At 46.4% G+C, this 14,748-nt stretch overlaps 1 long non-coding RNA gene across 1 annotated transcript in view; it reads left to right on the top strand.

Annotated features, from left to right (window-relative positions):
* Positions 1–14,748, top strand: part of LOC135399272 (uncharacterized) — a 186,190-nt gene that overhangs the window by 4,082 nt on the left and 167,360 nt on the right. Inside the window, exon 2 of the long non-coding RNA XR_010424233.1 lies at positions 10,881–10,947. This is a non-coding gene — a long non-coding RNA (uncharacterized LOC135399272). The remainder of the gene's footprint in view (positions 1–10,880; positions 10,948–14,748) is intronic.

Below are 14,748 nucleotides of genomic sequence, written 5' to 3'. Positions count from 1 at the left end.
CCCAGGTCTTCATCCGGAATGTAGAAAGCCGCGCTCGAACTACCTTCGGTTACCGAGCCATCTGTGTATATATGGCGACTTAGTCGATGTGTTGAGGCGAGGTGCTCCAGTGTGAGCTGGTGGGCCACGACTGTGGGGACGTCTTTCTTGCGTTGGAGTCCAGGGATGTTAGAGTGAATACAGGGTCTTTCAAGAGTCCACATCGCCGGTGCATAGGATGGTGTAGACGCGGGAGATGGAATGCTCCCTTTCAGGCGGGCAATGGCACTGTCGAAAGCAGACGCCGGGCAGTCCTGATCAATGCGACAAAGAGAGTGGAGCGGGTGCCGTGTAATGTAGCGTGTATAAGCGCGGAGGGTATCACCATCCCGCAGTATGTGAACCGGCTGCTCTCGCGCCTCTGCCAAGACAGAATACGTCTCCGTTGTCCTGGGGACTCCCAAACAGACACGGAGACTACGGGCCTGGATGCTGAGCAGTTCCTGTTCTTGGGTTCGACTGAGACCATGCAGGATGGGTAAGCTGTACCGCAATGTCCCCAACACCAGGGCCTGATGGACACGATAGAGGTCAGAACATGACGGGACCCAGGATGCACCAGCAATACGCCTGAGTACATTTACCAAACAGTTTGCCTTGGTAGCAAGCAGCTTCACATGCTGGGACCACGTCAGGCCACGGTCAATTGTAATCCCCAGGTATTGGCAGGTCGTGACAAAGGTCAGGGGTGAGCCATCAATGAAAAGCGGGTACTTATGAAATGATCTTCGTGAGAATGCCATGGCTACTGTCTTGCTAGGCGAGACAACCAAGCCGCGGTGCAAAAGGTATCTTGAAATGATGTCTAATGAACCTTGTAGTCGGCGTTGGATCGTATCACGCCGAACGGCGGAAGTCCAGATACATACGTCGTCAGCATATATTGTAATGTGAGTGTGATTATGAAGCTGCGCAGGAAGAGAAGCCATAATGATACGGAACGGATATGGATAGAAAGATACCGCAAGTTGCTACGTATTCGGCTTGCAGAGTACAGCAACTCGTTAATAGGCGGTTCAGGTCCCCCGCAGGGTTCGAACCTAAAAACAGGGACAAAAATTGCAGAATGGCGGTTAGCCTAAGGAATTTCAAGAATAACGTCATAACCGGTTGCAAAAAGACTGGTGGTGTGAATTGGAAAGTTGTAGCGCAAAGAACAGAGCACGCGCGCCCAAAATTTCGAGTAAATTGGACCTAAGGTAAGCGAGTTACGGCACAAACTAGAGAGAAGCGTTTTCGGGCGGCGTTACCCAGACTAAGCGTCGCCAAGTGCAAAACCCTCATACTCCAAAGCCTATATCTGTAGAACGGAATGTAGCGGGCGTACGGGATTAAAGTTGGAAGGAGCATGTCGAGACATTCAAAACTATATCACACACGACCACGTAGCTGCAACAGAAGCTGTTTTAGGAACAACTGCAGTCAGTCCCATGTATTAGGAGTGTAAACACGGAAACCGGTAACTCGAGAACCGCAAGCTTAGAGAGCCGAAGTAAATTTTGTCATGCTCACCTAGTCGAGACGAGTACGCTGCAGAAAGATGAACATCTTCCGACGCGTATATCCTTCCGAAAGAGGGCCCCCAAATTTGACAAAACGGAGTTACAAAAGCGTCTCTGCCCGTCTCTGAACGACAGAAAGTTTTGTGTTGTGTTGTGTATGGCTGGAAATGACGCAAAGGCGATGAAAATCGGTCCCTTTCTTGTGGGAATTTCCTAAAATTGAGCGATTCTGCCAAATTCTGTGTCAAACTTTGAATTTCGCGAATTTTCGAAGTTTGCTGACAGGCCTTAAGCATATTACCTGTGATCTGCACGCAACCCAGCAGGGATGCTGGACTCAATATGGGATGCACCACATACTCGACAAACTAAAAATCCCATCCCTGAGCATAACGGAAGGGGCTTGTTGGTTGAAGAGAAAAGAGAAGTAGTAGATGTTTCAATGCTGGGTCACTGATTTACAACAATTGTGTGATTGTTACTGGCTGTTTCTTATTAATTTATTCATATTACTGATGCGCTGGTGGTCACGCAAGGTGCCGTACCGCAGTCCATTTCTGCATTGCAGCTATATCTTTGTGCATGTTTTTGTCAAGTATTTTGGACATTTGCAGTGATATCAATCGTTAGTCTGCTAATAACATTTACTAGAATACGTTTTTATTCAGTGTATTAATTCCCTTACTTTGATTGACAAAGACTAAAGTGTTTGTGATGGCTTCAGAAAGGCTTCAAAGTTATGAACAAGAAAGTTTCCCAAACAATAGTGCGGATGTGTATCATTGTTACCTCGTACACCTTTTTCACACCAAAAAGGTGTAAACGGGCTGTGCAGAAGGTGTTCGAAAGCTCTAAAACCCATTTAACACCCTTCAAATGGTGTTCCTTTTCTTAGAAGGTGTAATAAGGGAGTAAAAAAAGTAGTATATACAAGTTTACACCCTATTTACACCCCAAATACACCCAAAAGGGAGTTTTTCAGTTTACAGTGTAGGAGAGGAGGAAGAAAATGCCTCCCAGAGGTCACCGTCGTCACGTGCTCGTTTGAAGGCCTTTTGCAGCGGCGTTTTTTGCGCAGGGTACTGATATTTTGTCTGACCACAGTAGATATGGTATGTAATGGGCCACTGCATTTTCCACGTTACAGTGATTTTCGTTTATCCGGGAAAAAATTCCAAAGTTGAGTCGTAGCATCCAAAAGCACGAACTTCATGACGACATTGTGGTGGTCTACACAACCGATGAAGTAAAGCCTTATACCGCTACATTGCTTGTTTCTAGGGCTATCGAATGGTACAACCTCGTCGTTGCATGTTGCTGGTAACACTGTCAACGCTGGGTCGAATGAAACAACATCTCGGAAAATGGCAAATTTCCGAACGCTTTACGTCAAAAACCCCGCTAAAAATGTGCCCCAAAATTAGATATATTGTAGGCTTATCCATTGACTGCACACAGACAAAAATGGTAATTAGTATTTTATCTCTATTACCGTGGCGATTTTTTTACGAACCAACGTCACCGAGGAAGTGTGGATGCACCGCCGTGAATGACGCCGAAATCGAACCTTCCGAATGGATTTCCGAGATGAACGTTTTCCTGTCCACAAATTCCTCTCTTTTGTGTCATCCTCGCTTTCTGCGTCCAAAACATTGTTTCAAACTGCAGATAAATAGTGTATTGTGCTGTAGCGTCCACGTCGTTCGTGGGACTCGGCACAAGCACTCAAGTGCTGTGAGCAACGAAAATACCTTCTTTCACGTTATAACATGTTTATTGCACTTGGGGTCTGCATTGCGACAGGTATGCACAGGATCAGCAATTGCAGTACGGTCGCTATAGAATTTCCGATGAGCCCGAGTGCGCTCTGCGCTTGAAAAGAGTAGAGCAACACTCGTGTGTTATACTTATTCAAGGCCAACATTCGGTAACGTAACATTCGGTAAGTTAAAACTGTGAAGCTTGCACACAGGTCGTACAAAATGCAGCCGAATTTGTGCATGCATTGTCGGAAAAGCTCTCAAAGGTATGCCTTATTGATTTACCGCGGAACGCGGTGGAAGATTTGAGGCAATCGAAAGAAACGGTGTAGGATTGCATGCGCCCTGTTCCACGTCTTCGCTCGTCATTTGTATGGGAGAAGTGTGAGATGCAAGATCCGTCGAAAGTAACTTTGACGAAAACACCCATGTGCATATGATCAACATGACCATGTAAGCAACCCCAAGTGCAATGTGAAAAAAAAAAAAAAAAAAGTGGTATTCATCTCTCAGGTGCCTGTGGTTACTCCACAGTCCACTACTTATCTGCAGTTTGAAACAATGTTTTGGATGCAGAAAGCGAGGATGGAGGAGAAAGAGGATTGGAGGAAGATTGGAAGATTGGAGGAGAAAGCGAGGCCAGCGTAGCCAGTGTTGCCAGCAATATGCAACCACGAGGTGAGATCCGTTCGATAGCCCTATAAACAAGCAATGTAGCGGTGTAAGGCTCAACTTCATCGGTTGTGTAGATCACCCACAATGTGGTCATGAATTTCGTGCTTATTGAGGCTACGGCTTAACTTTGGAATTTTTTCCCGGATAAACGAAAATCACTGCAACGTGGAAAATGAAGTGGCCCATTCATACCATGTCTACTGTGGTCAGAAAAAATATCAGTACCCTGCGCCAAAAAACGCCGCTGCAAGAGGCCTTCAAACTAGCACGTGACAACGGTGACCCTTGAGAAGCATTTTCTTCCTCCTCTCCTAGCTCCCGAACCGGGTGACGCAGAATGTTTAAAAATCGTTTACTTTTCATGGCTGACCCGTAACTATAACATATATTTTTTTCAAGTGCATCCGAGACACAAGATTTCACGCTTTGTTCGACTTGAGATGGAACTAGCCAGTTGTCAGTGCTCAGTGGCAATGCTTTTAACGGTGAATGTTGATGTAGCCGCAGGTCCGTGTAGCTTTACTTCTTCTGCCTTAAAGAGCTTCACCTGGAGACGGTTGAGGTGGGTGTCGCTGAGCAGGGGTAGCAGATAAATGAAAACGAGAATCAACCGGAGATTTATTACGATGAGCCGTAAGGTTTGCTGCTTGCAATACTACTTTTTAACGTAGAGGCATTGATTTTCATCGCAGTCTACCTTGAACTTCTACATATAAACCCTTTTCAACATCTCACCCCATCCCACAGTGGGAAGCTCTTCACGTCGTCACCACCACCATCTCACGTCGAATATGTTTTCATGAAGGTGTACCATAGGATTTGTCGTCGCGTCCATCTGAAAAAGCGTCTTCTGCTGGACAAACTGACAGGCACGCCTGCGGAGCTTTTGCACTGACCGTCGGTTTCTCTCCTCATCATGCTTCCCGTATCAGTTCTTCCATTGATGCTGGTGGTATGGTGGTCACTGAACTTAATCAAAGCGCTACCCAATGTAACGGTCAGCCAATTTACTCTAAACTCTGACATTTATAATGCTGTAGGATGTGTCAGAAGGATGGTCATGACTCATGAGGCGAATAATGGGATTCTTATTATCCTCGTTGACGTCTGCTTCCAGGAGACGTCCTTGAAAGCGCATGATAGCATGGCCATCCAGAAAAAGGTGTAGACAGGAGAAATCGAGACGATGAAGTAGTATGTACCCACTTTGTAAGTTTCAAAGCTCGCTTCTAAAGGATGAACATTAAACGATATTGACCTGGTATTTTTATGCTACCTCTATCTTGTGGGCGCTGAGGGAAGCAGTTGCAGCTTCCTTTGGCGTTCGGCTGTTTCCGATGAAACGTTTTCTTCATGCCGTAATGCGGAGCACCTTGATAAGGCTGCTGCAATGGTCTATGTCCAAGAGCTTTTTACGTCCTGAGCTTGGAAAGTTGACTGAATATGACCTTCCTCCTCGATAGCTGCTCCTCCAGCCAGAGCCATCCAGGGCCACTGCACCACAAAGCGCAAGAAACGACTTTCTCGCTGACAGTCCGCGCGTCAGTAAGTCGGCGGGGTTGTCGGTACTTGGACAGTGGTTTCAACTAGAGTCACAGAATAGCTTGCACTACTCTGAAGCTATTCAGTAACTCTACTTCCAACAAGATATGTCAGTGGAAGACAAATATTTTCCCACAAAGCCTTTGCAGCTTTTACTGGGTCTTGAGGTGCAACAGAGGGTAATTGTGGATTCTGTGCACATGTAATATTCGTGCCTGATACCTTCTAGGACGATTCGAAGGCACTTAAGCATGCGAGATCCAACAATCGCGACGTGGAGTTCCAACCGAAGCAGGCTTTGCTTCTTTAGAGGTGCTGCTCGTCCCTTTCTAAAGAAGTGTCCTACCGCCCCACATAATCCTTCCTGCTGTCCTCTCTCAATCTGTCGACATCTGTACGCCCCTCATAGCCACAGCTACATGGAGGAGGAGTCTAGATGGAAGGGATGGAAAGGAGGAGTCTAGATGGAACATTTCCTTCCTCTTCCTCGTAGCGGATATAAGCTGTAGGTCCATAGGCCCGTGGGCTAGCATCAGAAAATGTGTGAATGTGGAACTCACCGTTTAGAAGGGAAACGTACTGTAGCAGCAGCGTCATAATCATCACCAGCACCGCCATCGGTTACGCGCAGCACTGCGCGTGACCCGAGCTTTCGTTTTCGGTTCATCGCCATTAACCGTCATTAAACCCATCAACCTCAGTAGAGCCTGGTCGCCTCATTTCTCGCTCTACAACTGGTGACCCGGACGTGATGTTTTAACGTTCCACCATCATGAACGGTGACCAGCACTCCACCAGCTCTTCGCCTCCCAGCCGGCCACCGCCACTTCCACCGCTCGAGGCTTCTGTGGCACCGCTCCGCCTGCCGCCTTTCTCCATCAACCTCAGTAGAGCCTGGTCGCCTCATTTCTCGCTCTACAGTACCATGGCACTCTCACTGTTTCCAACTGCGGAACCTCAGCATACCGACTGTTTCAAAGGTTCGCAGCGCAGCTACTGTGTCGTCTCATCCTATTTGACCCTTCCACATCGACTGGAACATTATGATCGACTGGTCGGATTATGAAGGGGGTCTGAAATCCTAACGTGTCGAATATCCGTGCTGAGACTTGGAGCACCCCCAATTAGCAATTAGTTTTCCCAGCAAGCAATTAGTTTTCCCCACGTCTGTAGGTATAGACCTTGTCGCGTTACTCTCGAACCACTAGTCTCCGTGCACTCCTTAGCCTCGTTCCCAACGACGACACAACAGGGGTGGACCGCCAAAATCGCTCTTCCCATCGAGAAGAATACTGGTGACCGCCGTCTTTAATGAGACTGACGATAACGTAACATTCCATATAACTAGTCATTGGGTAAACATCTGAGTAGCGTATCAACGTTCCCAACATCAAGGAAAAAGGAGATTGCTTGCTTCCGCGTGCGATATGCACAGTTCTTCACGTGAGGGGTGCTGACCAATGGGATATCTGTTCTACACGGGTTCCCGAGCGGGAGAAAATTAACCAGCACGAAATCAAAACGAACGGACACAAAAATGAACAGAAACACCAACGGGAAAATGAAGGCACTCTGCAAACAACAGTCCACACGTGCACAGTTCATGTGACTACCACAGGGTGGCAGCACTAATGGCGGCGCCCATTCGTTGAATCGCGTTTTTGTGTATACAGTCAGAAACATGGTTCATGCTGGTAGCCAAAGAATCGTGTTATACGTCCCTGACGACACGAAGAGCCATTCGTATAAAAGTAGAATCAACGGTAGTGTCGCTGACTTTGTCGCTCTCAAATGTCACCTGCACCGCTGAGGAGTTCCAGAACCAGTTTGTCAGTATCAGTTTAGCCTATCCTATAATCAGCCTGGCTTCTTCATAGAGCTTGAGCATATCCTTATCAGCCCCGACCAGCACATCATCGACAGAAAACAGCCCTGTCATGACTGAAGCCGTTTGGTACAACTCTTCCTTCGTGTTTGTAAGGTGATGACACAGAGTTGCAGGCAACAGAAACGAGATAGAAGTAGAGCCAAAGGGTAGGCGCGTCATGCGCCATTCCAGTATCCTGCTATGTGCGGGTAAGACGGTTTGGGAATTGCTTCGAACCATAGAAATTGCAAAGCATCTCTGCCGACTTCCTTTAAGGCAATCTGTAGGAAAACCTTATGTAAACCTGTATGTCAGCTGTCATGTCAATAGGCTTTGTTTTGAAGCTTATCAGGATATCCAGAGCGTCGGGGTTGAGTTTAGGTTCAGTTTCCAGGCAATCGTTCAATGAAGCATTGGGTTTGAAGCTTTGGGTTTGAAGAAGGTTTGGGAGTTGCTTCGACCCATAGAAATTGCAAAGCATCTCTGTCGACTTCCTTTAAGACAATCTGAAGGAAAACCTTATGTAAACCTGTATGTCAGCTGTCATGTCAATAGGCTTTGTTTTGAAGCTTATCAGGATATCCAGAGCGTCGGGGTTGAGTTTAGGTTCAGTTTCCAGGCAATCGTTCAATGAAGCATTGGGTTTGAAGCTTTGGGTTTGGAGAAGGTTTGGGAGTTGCTTCGACCCATAGAAATTGCAAAGCATCTCTGTCGACTTCCTTTAAGGCAATCTGTAGGAAAACCTTATGTAAACCTGTATGTCAGCTGTCATGTCAATAGGCTTCATTCTGAAGCTTATCAGGATATCCAGAGCGTCGGGGTTGAGTTTAGGTTCTGTTTTGAGGCAATCGTTCAATGAAGCTCTACAGCGTGGGGATGATGCATCGAACACCACGCTAAGCTTAGTCGTTTTTAAGCTCTCCCTGATCACTTCTCGATGCGGCATCTAAAAAATGTGGTCGAAACAGACCGCCCCGTTTACCGGAACCTCTTCGGCGTGCCCGTTCTTCACAGAGCTGCGTATCGCCTCATCGCGCGCCTCATCTCATCAGCCTCATCGTATACTTCATGAAGTTTCTTGTCTTTGCGCAGGCAGCTAACTGCTTTGCTCAATCGTGTCATAGCTACGTACGCTGAACTTGTCGCCCAAGTGATAGTTATATAGCTTCCATGGTACCCGTACCATGTACCGTCCGTCTTTCACATTTGTAGTCTCCTCGAACTGTTCGAAATGCCACGCCGCCAACGCCAACAGATGGGGACGTGTCCACCATTCAGATATTATGGAGCTCACAGAAGCACTACCAGACGTGTCCGGATTAAGACTGGCGTTCGCTTGGAGAACGCACATCATATTGTTCGTCTGTCTGGCCAGAAATCTTCGAACTCCACTTGGACCCTGTAACGTCCACCCAAACTCAGTGTTCAGGGCAACGAGTCCATCGTTGGCACGACGTTGGCAAACGTCCCCGGACCGATGTCTTCAACGCTAACGAAAATGTTCTCTTCTCAAAATGCATAGTTTTGTCTGAAGAAGAAAAAAATGTACCACCTGGGAAAATGTCACCCTTCTTTATTGAGAAGGCAGTGTCTTCCCTGTCAAAACACATAACCGAAATTAAGAAACTGCGATCTGGTGACCTTCTCATCAAGTGCACGCAGAGGCAGACTGCGAAACGATCCTGAATGCCAGATAAATGTTTGGTGTCCCCATATCCGCTTCCTTGCATAAGGCCTTGAATACATGTCGTGGGGTGCTAGCTGTCACTGAGTTGATCGACGTCAAAGTAGAGCAGATGCTTGCAAACATAAAGGACCAGGCAGTAATTTATGTTCGGAAGCTCAAGATAGGAAAAAAATGAATATATTACCACTAGAAATGTAGTCCTTACCTTCGACCGTCCTTCACTGCCTGATAAATTGAAAGTTGGATATTTGTCTGCAGAGGCCCGTCGTATATCGCGAGCCCTCTTCGTTGCTTTAAGTGCAACCGATACCGGCACGCTGCTGGCGCCTGCCGTGGGTCGCCATGCCGTGCTCGTTGTGGCCAGCAGGGCCATGATACTAAAGAGTGCAGAGTGTCTGATTGCTGTGTGAAGTGCACCAGCGATCACCCCCCTTACTCAAGACCTTGCCCTAAGTTGAAATTGGAAAAGGAGATCTTATCATCAAGATTACCGAAAACACCAGCCACCCCAAAGCAAGGAAAAGGGTATCCCCTTTCATTACACAGAAATCTTTATCGGCAGTGCTTCAACAGAAACCAAAGATGGTAACAGTACACACACAGAGAGATGCTCCACATAATACACAACCAATAGCAAGCGAAGGTGGGGTGAAAACCAAGCCCTATGATGAAAAATGCGGTAGTGACTGCGACAGCAGTCCTACCCGTGATCACCCTCCATGGAGGTGCGCTCAATGGAGTGTGATGATGATTCGAGCTCGAGAGTTTTGCTTGGGGAGCACGAGCTCGCCATTTCTGACACAGGCAAGAGGAAACCTCTCGAGGAGTGGTTCTCTCCCCGAGATAGCAGAGAAGGATTTGGCGGAGGCCAGACGAAAAGCCCGGAAGCCGAGGATTAGTCCTCCCCAGAGGAGTAAGACCTAGCCATGGGTAATGGCAATGTTTCTTTCGCATAACAATTTCTTGTACGCAGTTTTTCCTTTTCTAAGTTCTCTTATCATGATGGGCTACACAATCCTTCAGTGGAATTGTCGTGGGTTGCTTTCCAACTTGGACGATATTCGTGATCTTTTCGAAGAGTACAATGCAATAAGCTTTTGTGTACAAGAAACATACCTAAACGCACATACGCAAAATCCGTTCCGTAGGTACAACATTTTCCAGAAAGATCGAACAGACACAACCTAGGCATCCGGTGGAGTAGCCATCATTACTCGTGGAGCTGTTCCAGCAAAGAAGGTCCCTTTGGTGACTGATCTGGAAGCTGTTGCAGTGCAAATTTGCGTCGATAGAATCTAAACAATCTGTTCTGTTTATCTCCCACCTGCAACAGCAATTACAGAAACAGACATTGAAAACTTGTGTAGACAGCTTCCATCACCTTTTATTCTTGCTGGTGATTTTAATGCTCATAACCCCTTTGGGGCGGAGTCAGAGTTGATCCCCGAGGGAACATGCTACAAACGATTCTACTGACATCAGCACATTGTCTACTGAAGACAGGTTTACATACCTATGTACACACTGCAATGCTATCCTTTTCCTCTCTGGATCTCTGCTTCTGCAGTCCGTCCCTCTTCCAAGATCTGAAATTTACTGTAGAAGATAACTCTCACAGGAGTGACCATTTTCCTGTGGTTATGAAATTTTTCCCAACTGTAAATTGTTTGACCACTCGACCTCCCAGATGGAAACTTCAACATGCCGATTGGGGACAGTTTTTAGAAAAGTGTGACCTATGCGTAATTCCTTTTGATGAGATAAGGATTGAAGAAGCCAATAACTTAACCACGAATGTCATCCAACAGGCGGCTACTCAATCTATACCACAAACGTATCGCCATCTACCGCGACGACTGAAGTGCTGGTGGACGAGTGAGTATGAGGAGACTCATAAACTTCAAAACCATGCATGGAATAGATTTCCGATGTACCCCCACGACGCAAAATCTTCTGCTCTTCAAAAGAGCAGGAGCAAAAGCCAGATGGATAAGGTAACAAGCAATGAGATCCTCTTGGCAAAACTTTGTATCATCTTTATCCCACGAAACCCCATCCAAGGTGGTTTCAAGGACAGGCTCAGGAAAATTAATGGTGAATACGCAAATTTTCCCATTCGACTGCTGCAAAACAATGGCCGCTCATGTGAAAGCACAGACAAATGCACTTGGTCAACACATTGAGAGCGTGAGACCGTTTCGGGTTCTTCGCAGACTTCCTTAAACACAAAAGCATTGCTGAGAAACAAAAAATTAGAATGAATGGTTATGATGACCATTCGTATAATCAGCCGTTTAGCATGGTGAAGCTTCTGCGAGCTTTATCCCCTGCAAAAGCGACCGCACCTCGCCCAGATAATGTCATGTATTCTATGCTCCATCATATGTCTGACGAGTCAAAGACATTTTTGTTGCACATCTTTAATCGGGTGTGATAGAAGGGATATTACCATTCTCTTGAAAAATCGCTACAGCTGTTCCATTTCTAAAGCCCGCAAGGAACCATTTTGTCCAAGAAATTACAGACCTATCGCTCTAACTAGCTGTAGACATGACCTTTGAGATAATGGTCAATGGTCGGCTCGTCTCCTCTTACTCCTCTTACTCCTCTCTCTATCAACACTCCAATGTGGGTTCAGGGTGGTCTTTTTTTATTTAGAAAAGGTGTATGACTCTGCATGGAGATATGGTATTCTTCAGGACATATATTCTTTTGGTATTAGGGGACGCCTCAGATGTATCGCTGATTTTCTTCAAAACAAAAAGCTCAGGATCTGGCTGGGCACTGTGTTATCGCATCCTTTCTGTCAGGAGAACGCTGTCCCGCAGGGATCTGTTCACAGGGGTACATTATTTTTAGTCAAAATCATATCAATAGGCATGTGCCATCCCACCTTCGGCATGGTGTTCTCTCTGTCTCTATGTCTCTAACCTGGTCTTGACTGCACAATACTTAGCGAACAAAGCATTGAGCAAAGCTCTTCGATTGTTTTTCTGTTGTGTACCCAGTCATGTCGGGGTACCCGGGAATCAGAGTTGTGCCTAACTCGTTACAAGTAACTCGTTACTTGGTAACGGTTACTTTTTTTGGTAACGAAGTAACGATTCAGTTACTTTTTAAAAAATTGTAATAGTAATGGAATCAGTTACAAAAATTGGTAACTCGTTACTGACGTTACTCGTTCCTTTTCTTCAGCGCGGGGGAGCACATTTCGGCACTCCGTGTGGCGCAATGCGTGGGCCTGCGTGACCCACGACCACGTGTGACTCAAAGTATTATTGCAGTCCCTCGTTGGATGTGTTGTTCACGTGCTCAATCGTCTTAAACGAAGGCCCTTGTCTTTTCTCTTGTTTCTGTCATCTCCGACCATCACTCCTTCCCAAGGATGGGTACCAATTGTGCTATGGCTATAAAAAACGCGTTTCGACTTCTAGCCTTTTCTTGTCTTTGCTAAGCTTCTGAGAGCCCTAAATTGTGACGCAGCCCCTCGTCTGTTTTTGGGAACCGTTGGTGATCGGTGGCACGAAAACCGGTGTCTTTTCTCGTGTTTTCATAACCTCCGATCACCCTCACTTCGGCAGCAGATGTCATCACACGAAAGAGAACGAAGATCACTGATGTAAATTTCGAGTATCAGCTTTTTGTGAAGTGCAATTTCTCATTAATATTGAGTTGAAGGCAAGTGACGGCATGTTTGTTGGTTTCTTTAACTATGCGGCGGTAACGAAAAAGTAACTCGTTACCTGTGAGTAACGAGAACTCGTTATATATGTATGTTGGTAACGAGTAACGTATTTAGTTACTTTTTTCGTATTTAGTTACTTTGCCGGGAATGAATGTGTAGACGCTGATGCGACAGCCACCCTTTGTTCTCACATTAGCTCATTTTATGTGCATCTTCAGGACCTTCGCAGGGTCCTGAGGACGAAACTAAACAACACATAGCAACAGCACTGGGACAACCAGCATCAAAATAAACTGAGGCTCATTTAGCAGACAATCGGGAACTTCCATTGCAGTGTCGACAATCGCCTCCAGGGGATCATTTTAAGTCGTTTAAGGCTTGGTCATACCCATGTGACACATGGTTTTTTGTTGCGCGGGGAAGAGCTGCCACAATGCATACGTTGTGGGGAGCAGCTGACTGTACTCGTCGTGAGCTCGCGTGGCTCAGTGGTTAGCGTGCTGTCCATGTCACGTCGAGACTGGGAGCTACCCGGCTTCGAATCTCGGTGCCGGCTGTGCTATCTGGGATTTTCCCCTGGTTTTCCTCAGACGTTTTCAGACATATGTCGGCGCAGATCCCTTAGAAGTCCGCCCAGGACGCACATTTCCCCAGGGCGGCAGTCGTGACGTTGCCCACCTCTGTGAGGCCGACAACGGCAAGCCCTTTCACCCACACCACCACCACCACCTACTCATTTCATGCCCACTTTACGAGGTAGAGTGTCATCATTTTCCTGAATTTTACCACTTTCACTTGCCAACTCATCCCTGTCTTTTGCTGTGTGATGAACCTCTCTTACCCATCATACAGTTTTTAAGTTTTTTAAGGACATCGGCCAACTGCGTAATCTGTAACCCGTCCCATTTTTCTCACGTGCTATTTTGATTTCTGTTTGGTTTTAATATAATGATCATATGTTTAGTTTAAGTACATACTCAATATCTGTCTTGGCGCATTATGGCCTAAGCTGCCCTTGCGCCATTAAACACCGAATCATCATCATCAGCAGCAGCAGCATAAACAGGCGTTCTTTTTTGTTTCGTTTTTCTATTCTTCTCTTATCGCCGACACGGCTATCTAGTATCTTCAGCTAGCTTCTGTAGCCTGGTGTCCCGAGATGGCAGAAGCTGCTGCACCGGTCAGTGTTGTCCGCAGATAGTAGAATTTTTCAACTCTTGACTACGTCGTATTCTTGTGTACCGTGTCCTGAAATCACTCTCAAAAGGGTGGCACAGTTGTCCATTGAACTTTGGCAGCTCCAGTTTAGGTAACTTAACCCCGCTCCGTGCTTGGTTTCTTCCATGGAAGGATAGCGGGCGTATTTTCGTTACCGTTTTCGTTACTGCAGTATTTTCGTTTCCGTGATCTGTTTTTGTTACCGGCTTTCAATTTCGTTTCCCTTACGTTTTTCGTTACTGTTTACGATAATTCAACAGCTGTTACAGAGCTGCTGGAGGACTGCTTGTTCAGCTTTTTCAGCACCCCGTTTGGTCTAAGTGCCGCTTCTGTGTCACGTGATACGCACTACAGATGTAATTTCGCATCGGTAGGATGCGTACATCTGACAGGATTTAAAAAAAAATCTGTAGAAGCATGCCTTCATGCCGTAGAGTGTCGTGCTCAAGCTATGAGTCCGGCAACTCAAGATGAGCGTGACCAGACCTCCTTCCAATATCCCATTAGGCATAGGCGGACGCTCTCAGTAGTAAACAATACTGCCATAGCAACGGTAAAATGAAAAAAAAAATCCTAGGCTTGTGTCCTCATGCTATGCCGCGGAGTCTGTTGTGTTGGTCGCACGCGTTGGCGCCATGAGTCATGCGAACTGAGATGAGTAAGCGAGCGATGTACCCTCAAGGTCTAATATTGCGCTTTCCATGCTTTCGTATAGTATTCATTGCATATATTACACGAAATGGAGTCACCAAATACAAAAATTAAATGATGTC

The sequence above is a fragment of the Ornithodoros turicata genome, chromosome 1 (genome assembly GCF_037126465.1).
Source record: "Ornithodoros turicata isolate Travis chromosome 1, ASM3712646v1, whole genome shotgun sequence".
NCBI classification, from domain to species: Eukaryota; Metazoa; Arthropoda; class Arachnida; order Ixodida; family Argasidae; genus Ornithodoros; species Ornithodoros turicata.
This window is presented reverse-complemented; position numbering and strand designations above follow the sequence as displayed.